The sequence below is a fragment of the Cnephaeus nilssonii genome (assembly GCF_951640355.1).
Source record: "Cnephaeus nilssonii genome assembly, chromosome: 4".
In the NCBI taxonomy this organism is placed as follows: Eukaryota; Metazoa; Chordata; class Mammalia; order Chiroptera; family Vespertilionidae; genus Cnephaeus; species Cnephaeus nilssonii.
Window position 1 is genome coordinate 61,416,306 of NC_137075.1, and position 16,834 is coordinate 61,433,139.

Consider the following 16,834-nt stretch of genomic DNA (forward strand, 5'->3'; position numbering starts at 1 on the left):
CTGCCCGCATGCCTGGTTGCCCCTAATCACTCTGCTTGTTTGCCTGATGCCCCTAACCCCTCTGCCTGCCTGCCTGATCACCCCTAACCAACTCTGCCTCGGCCCCCGCCACCATGGCTTCATTGGGAAGGACATACAGAATGACATCTGGAAGGTCATTTGTCTGTCTGGTCTAATTAGCATATTATGATTTTATTATTATAGATAACATTGGCAAGTATGTTCTCCCATGAAGTGGGCTCTCTTGTTGTATTGTTGATGGTGTCTTTTGATGTGAAGCTTTTTATTTTGATGTAGTCCCATTTGTTTATTTTCTCCTTAGTTTCCATTGTCTTAGGAGAAGTATCAGTAAAGATATTGCTATGACATATATCTGATATTTGCTGCCTGTGGATTTTTCTAAGATTTTTTATGGTTTCCCATCTCATATTTAAGTTCTTTATCCATTTTGAGTTTATTTTTGTGTATGGTGTAAGTTGGTGGTCTAGTTTCATTTTTTTTGCATGAATCTGTCCAATATTCCCAACACCATTTATTGAAGAGACTGTCTTGACTCCATTGTATACTCTTGCCTCCTTTGTCAAATATTAATTAAGCATACTGGCTTGGGTTGATTTCTGGGTTCTCTGTTCTGTTCCATTGGTCTATATGTCTGTGCTTGTGCCAGTATAAGGAAATTTTGAGAACAGTGGCTTTATAATATAGTTTGATATCTGGTATTTTGATCCCTCCAACTTTGTTCTTCTTTCTCAAGATTTCTGCAGCTATTTTGGGTCTTTTTTTTTTTTTATTCCATATAAATTTTTGGAGAGTTTGTTCTAAGTCTGTGAAATATGCCATTGGTATTTCAATGGGGATTGAACTAAATCTATACATTGCTTTGGGTAGTATGGACATTTTAATGATGTTGATTCTACCAATCCATGAACACGTTATATTCTTCCATTTATTTATGTCTCCCTCTATATCTTTTTTTAATGTCCTGTAGTTTTCTAAGTACAGGTCTTTTACCTTCTTAGTTAAGTTTATTCCTAACTATCTTAATTTTTTTTTGTTGCAATGGTAAATGTGATTGTTTAGCATCTTCTCAGATCACAATGGCATAAAATTAGATATCAACTACGATAAAAACAATAAAAGATATCAAGCACTTGGCGGCTAAATAGCATGTTATTAAACAATGATCGGGTTACCAAAGAGATCAAAGAAGAAATAACAAACATCCTGGAAAAAATTGACAATGAAAATACAATACAATATCTATGGATGATACAGTGAAAGCAGTCCTAGAGGGAAGTTCATAGCTCTACCTCAAAAAACAAGTGAACTTTTAATAAATTATCTGACCTTACAACTTAAAGAATTAGAAAGAAAGAAACAAGAGAAGCCTAGAGTAAGCAGAAGGAAGAAAATAATAAAGATCAGAGTGGAAATAGATGACATAGAGACCAAAAAAACAATACAAAAGATCAATAATACCAAGAGCTGGTTCTGTGAAAGGATAAACAAGATTGATGAACCCCTAGCCAGGCTCACCAAGAAACAAAGAGAGAGGACCCAAATAAACAAAATCAGATATGAAAGAAGTGAAGTAACAACCGACCTCACAGACATACAAAGGATTGTAAAAATGTACTACAAACAACTCTACTCCAACAAGTTGGACAACCTAGATGAAATGGACATATTCCTAGAAAAATATAATCTCCCAAAACTCAATCAGGAAGAATAACAAAACCTGAATAGGCTGATAATTACCTATGAAATTGAAGCAGTAATAAAAAAACTTCCAGCAAACAAAAGCCCTGGTCTGGAAGGCTTCACAGGGGAGTTTTACCAAACATTCAAAGAAGAACTAAAACCTATCCTCAGACTATTCCAAAAAATTCAAGAGGAAGGTGCACTTCCAAGCTCTTTCTATGAAGCCAGTATTACCCTAATCCAAAACCAGATAAAGATACTACAAAGAAAGAGAATTACAGGCCAATATCCCTGATGAACATAGATGCTAAAATCCTCAACCAAATTCTAGCAAATCCAATCCAGCATTACATTAGAAAGATCATACACCATGACCACGTGAGATTTATTCTGGGGATGCAAGGCTGGTACAATATCCACAAATCAATAAATGGTATACATTACATAAACAAATTGAGAGACAAAAATCACATAATCATATCAATTGATGCAGAAAAAGCATTTAACAAAATCCTTTCTTGATAAAAACTCTCAGCAAATTGGAAATAGAGGGATTATACACCATATATTAACCTACAGCTAACATCATACTAAATGGTCAAAAACTAAAACCATTTCCCCTAAGAACAGGAACAGGAATGCCTACTTTCACCATTCCTGCTCAACATAGCACTGGAAGTGCTAGCCATAGCAATCAGACAAGAAGAAGAAATAAAAGATACCCAAATTGGAAAAGAAGACGTAAAACTTTCATTATTCACAGATGACATGATATTGTACATAGAAACCCCAAAGACTCCATAAAAAAACTACCAGGCTTAATAAATGGATTTGGCAATGTAGCAGGATACAAAATTAACACCAAGAAATCTATGGCTTTCTTATACACAGTATTTGATTTTAAGGTCACCTTCTAAATTTGGCAAGTGACTTTAATATTCCAATGATAGTAATACAATGCTTTCTTTGAATATAAATGGAATTTTAAGATTTAAATGTATGTCTAATGAGTACTATTATCTGTACAAGAGGCAAATGGATGAGGCTGGGATGGTCAAGTGATGACTGAGGGTAGGAAACACTGATCTAGATGATCCAGAGCCCTTGCAGCTCTGGAGCTTCAGAGACTGAAACACCCTCCTCCCCCTCCTCATAGGACAATTCACCAGGCTCAGTGGCTCCCAGAATCTTTATATAATAAACACAGAAACAACTTGTAGTTCATGACACTGGATTGTAAAAAGAAAGTGAGAAAATCGCTCTTTAAGGGTTTTAGGAAGACTGTACACTCCAGTTAAATGTGACAGATTGAACACACATATTTATTTTGGCTTCCTCTCAAAACTCAACTAAAAAGATAGTGAAGGAATAACACAGGTTTATGCCTATGAGTTCAAGGAAAATGGGACAGGAGACAACAGAGGACCAGAGATGCTAAAAAGTATTTTGAAAGGTGGAACACTTCTGAATGGGGGATAACTGGAACATAAGTGCCTTTATAGGGAGATACCAGTGTAAACCAGCTGACTCATGCTTTAGGGCCTTGGAAAAGCTCAGGAATTAGAGATGCCAGGTTCTTCTGGCTGGAGACAGCGGGGGGTGCAAGCAGGATGATGGCTGGAAATTCTGCCTAAAGCAGAGTTTCTCAACCTTGGTTCCATGACATTTGGGGCAGGAGACCTCTTTGTTTAGGGGTTGTCCAGCACTGTAAGGGTTTAGCAGCATCCCTGGCCTCCACTCACTAGATGCCAGGAGCACCCCTCTCCAGTTGTGGCACCAGAAAATTCTTCAGGCATTTCCAAGTGTCCCTTCAGGGACAAAATTCCACCCCACCCGGAGGTAAGAACCACCAATCAAAAGGACCCATGCTACCTGGATCCATGCTGACAAGTCTCTATCACTCCCACCCTCCACAAAATGAAACCAAAGGTTGATTCTATGAATACACTGGATCAGAGAAGCTCCAGAGCTGGGAACAGTAGGCATGGAGATGGGAGGCGTGAGGCACTGTACTGAAAGCCAGGGGTTGGGTAGGGTATAGTGTCTCACTTATGTCAGATTATTTAGTGATGGGACACAGAAAGCTAAAGGCAGTTACCAATTCTAGGAGAGTAAAAAATAAATGAGGAACCAAGTGTAATCATTGTATATTACTTGGTTAAGTTACAAACTATATACATATATTGATCTATATATGTACATACATATATCTAACTCAGTGTCTATAATGATATGTAGAGCAAACATTACTTTTTTTGGAAGCTGTGTATAACTGAAATAAAAGGATGTGAGGGACAGTTGTGTATGTGGCTGGCGTGGTGGTGGTTTTGAAACACTCATCTTCTGTGGTAAGATGTCAAGAGAAGTTATTTTATTGTAAGATAAAATATGAAGACATAGAGTATGTGTATATTATTTTAAAACATAAATGTAAACTAGGAAAAAAAAGACTAAAAGAGTTGAAAGTAGCAGGAGAGTAGAACTTGAACATGGGGCAGATTGGGAAGGGTACTCATATTTGGGGGGATAAATATGCTAGTACTGTTTGTCCTTTTGAACTACATATGGGTTTACAATGATACAAATCAGTTTTTGTTAAATAAAGGTGATGAAATGGTAGTTAGGAGACAACAATAGGTGAACATAGATGAGAGGATATAAAAGGAGCAGGATACATTTTGATATCTACATGGAATGAAGAATATGCAGAACACAGTGGGCACATGTTAACAAAATGGAGACAAATGGAAAATGACAGAATGTATATTTTTTAATAAGGAGGAAGTCAGAACTGGCATTTGTTTCTCATCTACTAAATGGCAGGCAGAACACTAGGGATTTTATATACACTGTCTTATTTAATTCTCATGACAGTTCCATGAAGTGCACATTATTGTTCTCATTTTACAGATGAGAAAACTGAGAAGTGTAATTGGGAACAGGGAGGTGCCACAGTGATGGCTGTAAAGTGAGATGCCAATGTTTAAATCAGGCTCTGACGTTCATGAGCTGCTGCAATCCTGGGCACACGCCTCGTCTCCCTGCACTACAGTGTTCTCCTATGTAACATGGGCATAGAGATGAGAATGAGGATTTCTTCATCCAGAAATACTGGGAGGAATTTATGAGCAAATATGTGTAAAGCAGTTATAAGTGTCCCTTCACAGCATAAGTCCTATTATTAATCAGCTAATCAAGATTGGGTGAAAACAATGGGGGACATTTTTCTGAAACTGACTCCTCATCTTATTGACTTATCTGGTCATTTGGAATTACTGACCACTGGCTCAAGTTCACCCAACTGTTAATTAGTAAAGCTAGACTTTGAACTCAAGTCTGTCTATCTTTAAAACTCAGCTTTTTTTTTCTTTCTTTACAATCCATTGCCTCCCATTAGCTGATGGGGCAAGTTGGTAGAAAGGCCGGCAACAAAAGCATAATCTATCAACACTAGAAAACAGAAGGAGGAAATGAGAGAGGTGGCCAGTGAAGGAGTTAATATGATGCTGAGTCAGATAGAGAGGGAAGTGTGATCCATTAGGATAAAAATAAGATGGCAGCACAGGTGGGAGAGGGTAGAAGATTGTGTTCCTGGGAAGAGATAATACCTGAGCGAGCTCACGTAAGTAGGACATTATGATTGGCAGAAATGAATTTAAGTAGGGATGGTCTCGGGAGAAACCCTTCAGTCAGCCTGTGACAGCTTACTTTTAACTCTATAAATGCCAACAGAAGGATCCCGGCTGGACTTGCAGTTTTCCACCTTCGGAAGCAGGCATATTCCCTCTGCCTCAGGCACTCTGCTTTCCTACCAGCCACAACTGTAATCAACTTTCTACTTTGTGATCATCTGTTTAATATCCACCTCCTTAACTAGACTGTAAGGTCTGTGAAGGCAGGGACCATGTCTGTCTTGTTCTATTGTACTTTAAGCCAGTGTCTGTTATAAACTAAAGGAAGGAATAAAAGAAAAAAGGAAAGACATGCTTTGATATTTAATAAATTATACCTTAATGCTGTCCCCAAAAGCCAGGAAACTATGTCAGAAATAATGGAAGAGGAAAATTTAAAATAAATCAGCCATTATTTTGGTAGAGAAATCAGAATGTGCAAGCTGGAAGGATCTTAGAGATCATCCACTCATCCATTCATTCATTTAGTTCATGTTTAATGAGTGTTTATGATGTGCAGAGTCAGGTACTACTACTTGGGACATAGAGAGGACAAGATATAACCCCTACCCCAAAGGAGGGTGCCTCCAGTCTAAAGAGAAGAAGAAGCAGACAGATCAATGCATTAGGAGGCGATGAGGGATATAGTGCCAAAAGGAAGGAGAAAGAAAAATGGGGAGACATTTTTTCTGAAACTTTTCATCTTATTTGACCTCAACTCTCCGTTCTTGTGTCTATTCATTAAATAAGTTGTATTTGTTCACTTTTAATTCTACAAAGCACTCAGGCATCTAGACTTTCCTAATGAACACTGGCAATGTGAAATCCCCAAAGTCCTTCCTCCAAGGGGGCTTCAGATGGGGGTGAGGGCTCAGTCACCAGGAAGCCATCACTGAAGGACCCACACGCATGCCCATTGCTTATCCAGGGCAGGTGTTTCCAGAGTGGGGTGAAGAAGTAGGTGTGTGAAGCAACAGAGAACTGCCAGCTTTAACTCTGCCTCAAAATGGGCATAAAAACAAACAATCCCAAAATAACCTATCAACTACTCCCACCATCTTTTTTTGTTTTGTTTTAGAAATAAAAAAATAAGATTTTAAATATAAAAATGTAGAAAGAAAGTATTTTGGTAATTGGAGCACATTTCTTTAAAACGGAGCATCTCTTCTTTAGTGTACCCAGGAGAACACCGGGAGCCAAGGCGCTGAAATGACTTGCTCAGGGCCACAATGAGCGGGTGCAGAGTTGGGAGCAAAAGCTGGCATCTCCCAGGCCAGGGTCCCGTCAGTATATAAAATGTGATGAGCAGAATACAAAGAAGCCCTTTTAGTTCAGTGTGCAGCCAATGAAATTACATTTTCAAGATACAGGCAATCTTGCCTTTGGACGTTGCAGCCAGTTGCGGCACAGGCAGAGGCGAGGAAAAGCAAGTCCTCTCCACTGGAAAACCTGCACAAATAAACCAGCTGAGAGAAAATAGAGAGCTTCTGAGATACGAGCACTTCTGCCCAATAACAGGGTTTAGCATTTCCTTGGGCATGTCTTCACTCTGGACATGAGAAAAGGGGCTCCTTCGAAATGCTGGACACACAAAATGCGCACTAATAAAAAGAATTAACGTTCACATGCTAGGTGTTTCATTCATTATCTTACTCATTTTCTTCTCATAACCCCTATAAAGTTGATGCAATTGTCATTTCCACTTTAGGAAAGAGAAGACGGAGGCACAGAAAGGTTCAAGAGCTTCTAAGAATGGAGCCAGGCAGGATCTGAACTCAGGAAGTGTGACTGTAATTCATGGTCTTTTCCATCATGCTCTAATGCGTTGTTACATGGAGCACTGCGGGACACACATCATGCCCAGGAATATGACTGACTCCTGTCAATCTAGAAAAGAATGCAAGATCTCTCACCTAATGACAATAACTACAATTATTCTGAAGCACAGAATAGTTTACTAAAAATTCTCCAAATGCGTTCTTTTATTTAATTGCAGTCTAACTTCAGAAGGGGCTGAAGTTCAGAGAAGTCAACTAATGTGCTCAGATCCCCAGGATCCAAATTCCAGAATCTTGGCCCCTCAGCATGAGCTCTTAGTACTGAGTTTGCTTTTTCAGCATTTTTATCCCTCTCATTTCAGAGACATTCTCTTGTGGGAGGGATATTGTCCAAATGACATCATCTCTTATTAAAATTCTGCAGTTTGGTGGGGGTTTGGAAATAGATCTATAAAAGCTCAGACAAATCACAATTTCTGTCTTCTAATAATGCATGATAATAACAATAATCTGTCTAGAAAAACATGGCCCTGATTAATTTTTAAATCTGAAAATGTCAACCAAGAATCATTCCATTATATTCAGGATAATTTAAGGTTATATCATTCAAAGTAATAATACCTTGTTCAAGTTTGTATAGTTCTTTGGAGTTTACAGAGTACTTTCATGTTCATTGTCTCATCTGACTTTTACAAGAAGATGGTCATGTTCAACTATTATGATGCCCATTTAACAGAAAGGTGATTGAAATTTAGAGAGATTAAAGCTTACTCACAGTGGCTCATAAGAGATAGATGTAGAGCTTAATCCAAACAACCTGACTCCCAGGTTAAAGCTCTTTCTACAATCCCCGCGGTAGCATCCCTATTGTTTGCTCTTACAATAAAAAGCAGACTCTGAAGGAAGTTCCAGGCGCAGTATATACGTGCCCTTTCGGCCCGGCCATTGCCTGACTCTTCTGGGAGACCAAGGTCACGGAAACTTGGGTAAGCATCCCAGAGCAGGAATTTCTACCCTCATGGTGCACAGACTGCTGATACATTTCGTGGTGGACATGGGAGTTTGAGGCTTCTGGGAAGGACCTGCTCTCTGCAAAACACCCACAACAGAGAAGCATTTGAGAGGCAGGAGGCGTTTGGAAATGCCTGAAAGAGATATGATAAGCACAAACATATACAGCTTGGGGAGTGACTCATATGCAGATATTAGTCAAAAGAAACTTAGCACTTGAACAAGGAATAGAATCACCCAGAACTGCTGCAAACCTGAGGAACATAAATACAAACACTTAGCCCAACAACGGCACTCCAGACAGTCAGCACAGAACATCAGGTTTGGTCCTCCTCGGGCCCACCTGAGCCTTGCCTCCCAGTCTCCACAACCCAGTGGGGCAGAAGGAAAATGACCAGAGATTCGTCGGGGATGTACTACTGCCTATTTAATTTTTTTTTTATCCTGTAATATCTCTTCTTCTACATCAAGACATGCAGGCCCTTTTCCCAGAAAGTAGTCTTGTTTTCCTTTAGACACAGATCAAATCTCCTCCAAGGTTAGGCTTTCTCTACCTCTCCCACCTTTAATTTAATGTTCCCACCTTTGAGGTTTAACTCATCACACTGCATTATAAGAATTATGTACCTTCATAACAATAACCTGGGAGCTCATTGAGGCCAAAGTCTAACAAAGTACCTAGCCCAAACTAGGCCCCAGAGAGATTTCAGTTGAGTGCGGATGAAGCGAGTAGCACTGATGAAGAATTAAAGTTAATTTCAGTTAACTAGGACACTGAGTGCACGGAGAGTGGCACTATCTATTTACATGGTTTTCCAGAAAACTCTGTTTTGTATGTAGTTGCAAATAATCTCTCTGAAGGGTACCTGCCCTGGTTCCTGCTCAAGCAGAGGAAATCAGTGAATATCAACAATCTGTCCTTGCTGTGTAAAGCAGAGGAAGGAGTAACTGATTCTAATCAGTGCGATCACCGCAGGCTTTAAAACCATTTCCCCTCTTCTCGCCCTGCTCGCACTTGAAATGATGTGTTTGATACCTGTCTCCCATATTAGGCCTTGTAAGCTGTGCTGGTCAGTGGCGAGTCTGCCCTGCTGACCACTGTATTCCTAAGGTCTAGAATAGTGCCTGGCACAGAGTAGATTTCAGTCGATTTTCATTGAATGAATACATAAATGAATGAATGAATGAATGAATGAATGAAGGATGACATAGGAAAGGTGCCATAGCTGAGCCTTCCATCATTAACACCATCTGCAGGACTACCATTTATAGTCTATGAGAATTGGCCGCTGCACTAAACACATTAACATTCCCCAAGGATAAGGATTAGTGCTCATGTTTTACAGAGGATGAAACTGACATTCAGAGAGTAAAGTAATTTGCTTAGACTCATATAACTAATTTTTGGTAGGACCATCCATCATTCCGACAAAGTTCTGCCTGACCCCAAAGTGCATAGATGAAGGGAAAAGCAGCTCCGGGCTGAGGAAAGAGTATAGACAAAGTGTAGATGTGGAAGTGCCTGATGAGTTCAGAAACTAGTTGCAGAGTCTGGCTTACCAATGGAGGAAGAGGCTAGACTGAAAGGGTGGGCTCACCTCAGAATCCAGGCCGGTAGGCTACACTGGACCTACACTAACTCCAGACTTTCCCTTGAAAGTGAATTTTCTGAATAAATCCTATGTGACAGGCTTATTTGTCAGGTTTTCTACCAAATGCAGAAAATTTCCAACACTTCAAGGTTCCAGTTAGTTGGATTGCAATTAATCAAATTTTACTGTGAAAGAAAATGTCCTAGCTGGATGCTTACTTGTAAGTTTAATTTTTATTTTGAAATAATTTTACAGAACAGTTGCAAAAACAGTACAGGGAGCTCCCATATACAACTTACCCAGTTTTATAATTTTAACATCTTATATAACTTACTGCACAGTGACTGAAACTAGGAAATTAACATTGACATAATGCTTTTAACTAACTCCAGACTTTATTTGGATTTCACTAGTACTTTCCCCCATGGCCTTTGTCTGTTTTAGAGTCCAGCATTTAGGTGCCATGCTTTCTTAGCCTCCCTCAGTCTTGTGACAGTTCCTCAAACTCACCTTGTCTTTCACAACCTTGATACTTTTAAAGGGTACTGGTCAGTTATTTTGTAGACAGTCCCTCAGTTTGAGCTTGTTTGATATTCAATAGTGATCAGATCGAGGTCATACATTTTTGGCAAGGTGTGCTAAATCTCGCCACCTTGGTGAGTGCATCGCAGTGTATCATGCCAGGGGTACCTGATGTCAGAGTCGACCTTGATCATGTGGTGAAGATGGTGCCTGCAGGACTTCACCACTGTAAAGTTACTGTTTTCACTTTGTAATGAATAAAAATCTTGGGAGAGATAGTTTTAGATTATGCAAATATCCTTTCTCTTCTCAAACCACTACTTTTAGCATCCATTGGTGGATCTTACCTGAAACATTTATTATTGTGGTGTTTTAATGTTGATTTTATATTTTTTCATATTCCTTTCACAACGATTAATTGGAATTCTTTTGTAAGGAATAATTGTCCCTTCTTCCTTATGCATTTATCTATTCAATTATTTATATTAGCCTACACTCATGAGTATTTATTTTATTTTATGGACCTTCAGCCAACAATATCATTTTTTGTTGTTCGGATTGTTCTGACTCTGGGCAAGAATGCTGTGCCGTTTCAGAGTGCCCCACCCTATTTGAGCACTTCTGACCGTGTGTCCCCACAGATACTCCTGGGTCATCTCATATTTTCTCCCCCAGCCCAGGAATCAATCACTTATCCAAAAAGCCCAGGTTCCTTTTATTAAAAAATGCTATTTAGAAACCCAGATCTGTGCCTGTTGCTGCTAGAGTGCCATTTCTTCTAGGCCCTCTCACAGGGCAGAGCTAGGAAATACATAGATGTGTATTAGCCCATGTACACACACACCTATAATTATCTCTATGTCTATCATTTTGTACATATATTAGAAAACCAGGACTTCATATCAATACCTCTGATCCCAATCCAACACCACAGAGTTCATGCTAGCCTTCCCCCTTTTCTAAATAGTTGCTTACTTTGGAGACAATTTTCTACCTATCCGTATATCTAAACCCTGCAACACGTTATCAGAATTCAGTAATTCTGCTATGCTTACTGAGCTGAGGAGAAGTATCATGTAAGGAAGACATGTAAAGGTATCCCTTTAAATTTTCATCAGTGAGACAGTTTTATGATACACATAACTAATACAAAGAGACATTAGCTGGCACCTGTGGCTACTCTAAAGGCACGCAAGAGTAAAATATTTAACAGCCACTTGAAACTTGAAAGTTCCCTTCCTCAGCTTTCTTATGTACCACCTTCCTACAGTGCCTTGGATTCAGGGCCATGGTGTTCAGGGGGAAAGAGGTTAGGAATCCCTATTTGTTCTCAGAGAAAGCCTCTTGACTAAACCCAGAAAAAACTGGGATCTTTGCAGACCCTTAGTTTGATTTGGCCTAATTTAATCTCTCTGAATTATAAATAGGCTTTCACAGAATTGAAGCACTTATCCAAAAACACTTATGGCTGTGCTTCTAGAAAAAAAATAGCTGGTCTGGAAATCCTACTGGACACAAAGGAGAGGGAATGTGAAGGGAAACTGAAGTTTTTTAGTACAGTGCATGGGAAAAAGAAGACAGCAGTAGAGTAAATGCCTCATGGCACAATTTTGGCAGGACCATGCATTTCATAAGAACCTAGTAGATAGAGAAAGTCTTACTGGGGATATAGAGAAATCGATACTATGCTTATTAGAGTCAAATACATAAATTTTAGGAGGAGTTATTTCTATGTTTAAAATATGACCAAACTAGAGGCCTGGTGCATGAACTCGTGCATGAGTGAGGTCCCTCGGTGTGGCCTGCGGGGATGGGGCCAAAACCAGCAGTCCAATGCAGCCTGCTGCTCCTGCCTGCCACTCCCACTCATCCCAGCCCTGCTGAGCCTGCCGTGGGCTAGAGCCCAGCCAGTCCTGATCAGGAGAGGCTCGCGCCACTGCAGCAAGCCCACCAGCCATGAGCCCTGCGTCTGGTGCCCATCCTGAGGGGGGTGGGGGTAGTGGTGGGAGGGGGACTGGGATGTGATTGGCCCTTCGGGTGGGGGTGGGATGCCCTTGCTGGCCTCTGGATCTGGATCTGTCTGCTGACATTCTTGTCGGTTTTCAGGAGCCACCTGGCGGCTGCTTTTATATCATTTCTTCCTTGCAGAGCATCTAGGGAGGGGAAGCAACCATGGTGCCCAAGGCCGACTTCCAGGAGGAAGGCAGTGCTGTTGGGATCTTGCCTGCTGCGCCGGTCCATCAGTGCCTGGCCTGTTCTCCAGAGATTGGACCTGCAGAACTACTGAGGGAGTGAGTGGCTGCTGCTGGGCTGGTGGGCTGCCAGGATGGGTCGGTCAGCTAAGCGGCAGGAGTGCACTGACCACCAGGGGCAGCTCTTGCATTGAGCATCTGCCCCGCAGTGGTCAGTGCGCATCATAGCAACCAGTTGACTGGTCATAACGTCACTTAGGCTTTTATATACATAGATGACAGATTTACTTAAACAGTTTTCATGGAATCCCTAATGGATGTTCCACATCATAATGGTAACCAGCCTTTAATAGGTTTATGATTAGAGGTCTAGGTTCTTTTCCTGCCACTCAAATCACGAAAGTGGCTCAACTAAATGATCTTCATGGTCCAGCTCCATGAGCCCCTGAATCTTCTTTGACAGTGAGGTCCAATGGGATGAGCAGGCACTTTAGGAATGTAACCCCACCCCTGCTAACTGGCATAGCTCGAGCAAGTTGTGTGGTTTTATTTTGAGTTAAACTTTGTGAATTTTGAAAGGGAAACAATAGTGATGCCTCTTCTACAAGTCTGTGGTAAGAACTGTGTGAGATAAAGCAGGTGGAGTTCTGGTAGAAAAAAGGCATTTAGTTCTCACACTAGCTTTGTCACAGTGGCTGAGACAGTCAATCTGCTGCACCTCAGGTTAATTGTCTGTAAAATGAGGAACTAAGTTCGATTAGAGTTCTCAAAACTTTCCCTTAGTTGGAGAACATTTTAAAACCAAAAGGATATGTCTTCTAAAGCTCTCCCCAATAAAAAATAGATCAAAGGAGGGTGACTCTAATTGAAGAGGGGTGGCTGGCTTGAAGCCCTGCCTGCTGACATCCCCTCTCACTGTACTTTTTCGCTTGGCACCTCAGAGCATAGTTGAAGAAGTCATGAAATAGATTGCCAATCTCCATCTTGCTGCACAGAATTCTAGCATTTTAAGGGCTCATTCCAGGTCTCTGTTCCCTGGGAGACAGAGAATGAATGATCAGACCTGGTGCAAACAGTGGTAAGCAGTACATAGCTTAGTGCCAAGTTGTGGTGTGGAAGCTGCAGGTACCATTAGGGGTGGAGAATGAAAACAATGAAGGTTGTATAGTTGTACAAAAGCTTCCGAGAAACTGGACTGTGCAAGTTATTTTTGGGATGGATTTTGAAGAGTAAACAGAATGGATGTTACCTAGGGTTAGGAAGAAACAAAATAAGTCAAACCCTGGTAGGTCCTGGACAAGGGAGAGTGTGCAGTCCTACCCAGTAACTTTATGCTCACCTGACCACATCCCATCCAGCTGTTAATACTCTACGAGGCCTTACATAAATCTCACTCCATGGTAGATGTGCTCAAGACTCAGCTTTTTGGTCCTCATAGTGCTATCACTAGGCTTGTCTTGTTTCACACTTGGAACCAGACTGAGGCTACATGTTGGGAGGCTTGGGATTTAAAACTAGCTAGGTTAGATGTGGCCACTTTCAGAAGATGTCATGGGTTGAAATATGGACCCTCCCACAAAGAAAAATGTTGAAGTTCTAACTCCTGGTACCTAATTATGTGGCCTTATTTGGAAATAGAGTCATTGCTGAAGTAATTAGTTAAGATGAGATACCACTGGAGTAGGGTAGGCCCCTATTCCAGTGGTCGGCAAACTCATTAGTCAACAGAGCCAAAGATCAACAGTACAACGATTGAAATTTCTTTTGAGAGCCAACTTTTTTAAACTTAAACTTCTTCTAACGCCACTTCTTCAAAATAGACTCGCCCAGGCCGTGGTATTTTGTGGAAGAGCCACACTCAAGGGGCCAAAGAGCCGCATGTGGCTTGCGAGCCGCAGTTTGCCGACCACTGCCCTATTCCAATATGACTGGTGTCTTTATAAGAAGATGGCCATGTGGAAACAGAGACACATGGGGAGTCTGCCAGGTAATGAAGAAGGAAGAAGTTGGAGTTATGCAGCTGTAAGCCAGGGATGCCAAAGACACCAGCAAAGCACCCACAGCCAGAAAGAGATAAGGAAAGATTCAGAGGGAGTGTGGCCCTGCTGACACCTTGATTTTGGATTCTAGCCTCCAGAACTATGAGACAGTAAATTTCTGTTGTCTTAAGCCACCCAGTTTGTGGTACTTTGTTGCGGCAGCCCTAGGAACCTAATACAGAAGGGCATAGGTTACAGGGATTTTGACTGGCATTGAGAAAGGCAGTCAGGGGAGAGTAGGTGTGTCTGGGGATGATACAGTGAGAGCCATGCTTCTGAAGGTCAGAGTCCAGTACACGTAAGACAGGAGGAGAGCAGAGTGAGGGACTGTGGATGTAAAGTCTGAGAGACTTGGTAAACAGGGAGGCAGCAGGAATGAAAGAAAAGAATAAAAGCAGAAAACCTGTCAGGGCACTCTAACACACTGGATGTGACTTTGGGTAAACCATTTAGTCTCTCTGCTTCCCTTGATTTATCCATCGACGGAGCCCAAGATGATGAGTCTGAGTGACTAAGAAGTTGAGAGTATGGTAGGACCCAGCATTCTGATGCAATTGTGACTATTCCCCTTACCCTGATCCTTAGGAGTAACAGTAGTAGTAGTAGTACTAAAAGTTGAAGACCTAGAGCTAAACTGATCACTCACGTTTTGCTTCAGCTAGTAGTCTCTGTTTTCTGATTTGAGAGGGTAACACATTTCTTTCACCTTCTGTTGAAAAATGGGCACATGCTCCACCCTGCATTCTGCCCAAAGAGATGTCGTTCCCTTTGCCCCCTTACCTTCTTGGTAGCCTAATTTTACAAAACTTTTTCCCAGTCCCTAGCACACTTCCCACCATGATGCCAATTACACCTTCCTCACTCTTGTCTACACTGCCCACGGGAATGCAAAATGGGGCCCTTTTCTGCATTAAACACTGAAAAATAAACTGACCTAAAATTATTTTTAATAAAATATGCCTTCAATATACCCATGGTTTTAGAGGCTTGATGTTTGTTTGTTTGTTTGTTTGTAGTTAAGAGATGGAAGGTGGAAAGAGAGGGGCTGGAAGAAAATGAACTCATGAAAATCCAGAACTCTGGTGTAGATTTTCTCATGCAAAAGCAACAGCCCTGACACCCTGATCAGCCTGTTGTCAAATAAGGATCAGGATATCTATATATTTTCTTCTTTAAACAGCCCATATCCTTAAAAGTCCCATAACAGGGGACACATTTATCAAGGACAGTGATGGTTTTCAAGCACTTTTATGGAGGCTTTAAAGAAAGACAGCAAACTTTAATGTATGTATCAACGAAAACTGTTTACAAGGCAGAAGATTGCACCCAGCATGAGCTTTCTGACACTTTTATCACTTCATTCCAAAGCCGGGTGGGAAGGGGCGGCCTTCCCCTGACAGCTGATGCCTGGCAAAAAGGATGAAGAAAGTGTCAGAAATATTATGAATCTACTGCAGGCAGCTGTAATAGTGAAAATGATCATGATTCTTTTCTCCATCCCCATTCATAAATCTCCCTGAGCACTTGGAGATAACACTGACAATCTATTGTAGTCTTTCAACATAAGGTACCATTGTGGCAGCTGAACATGGAGCCTGGGAGTGGTACCTGAAATTGGAAGGCTTCCAAGTACAGTATGTACTGATAAGATGCTGAAGAGAAAGAGAGTAATGGGGGGAAAGCAGGAAGAGAGTGGAGAGGGATGGGAAAGGGGAAGGCTCCCAGCCCCAGCCATTTGATGGTGACCTATTTGTCCCTCTGCCAAATGAAAACTTTTTGCTTTTCCTAAATTCACAGAAAATGAAAAGAAAAAACAAGGTAATAGATGTACTATCACTTGGGAAATTGAGAGCACTACTAGTATGCTAATGTAATGTATTACTATTTATATTATTGTGCCTTTTTTGGTGGAAAATGTTCAAGAGATAAGGATCCAACTAATTAGCAGTGAATGTGTAGCTTGGGAAAGATATTATGTAGGTGACATCAGGTTATGGAAAGAAGCTCACATTTGCATTAGCAAAGCTGAAATTCGATGAGCTCGGTATTTTACACTGCCGAGCTGATAGTAGGTGCTCAATAAATATTTATTGACTGAGTGATTTTTAGCTCATTGCATAATCGAGATTTGTTTCTGTGTCTCTCTCTCACTGGTAGTTTCTTAAGACAGGAATTACATTTACTTAATTTATTGCTGTTTCCTGCTATCAATCACAGTGGCTATCACAATGCTGGCATTCAATAAATATTTATTGAATAAATGCAGAATGAATGGGGTGGAAGGGACCAATTGGGAAAAAGGGGGGGGGCATCTCTAAATCTTTCAAC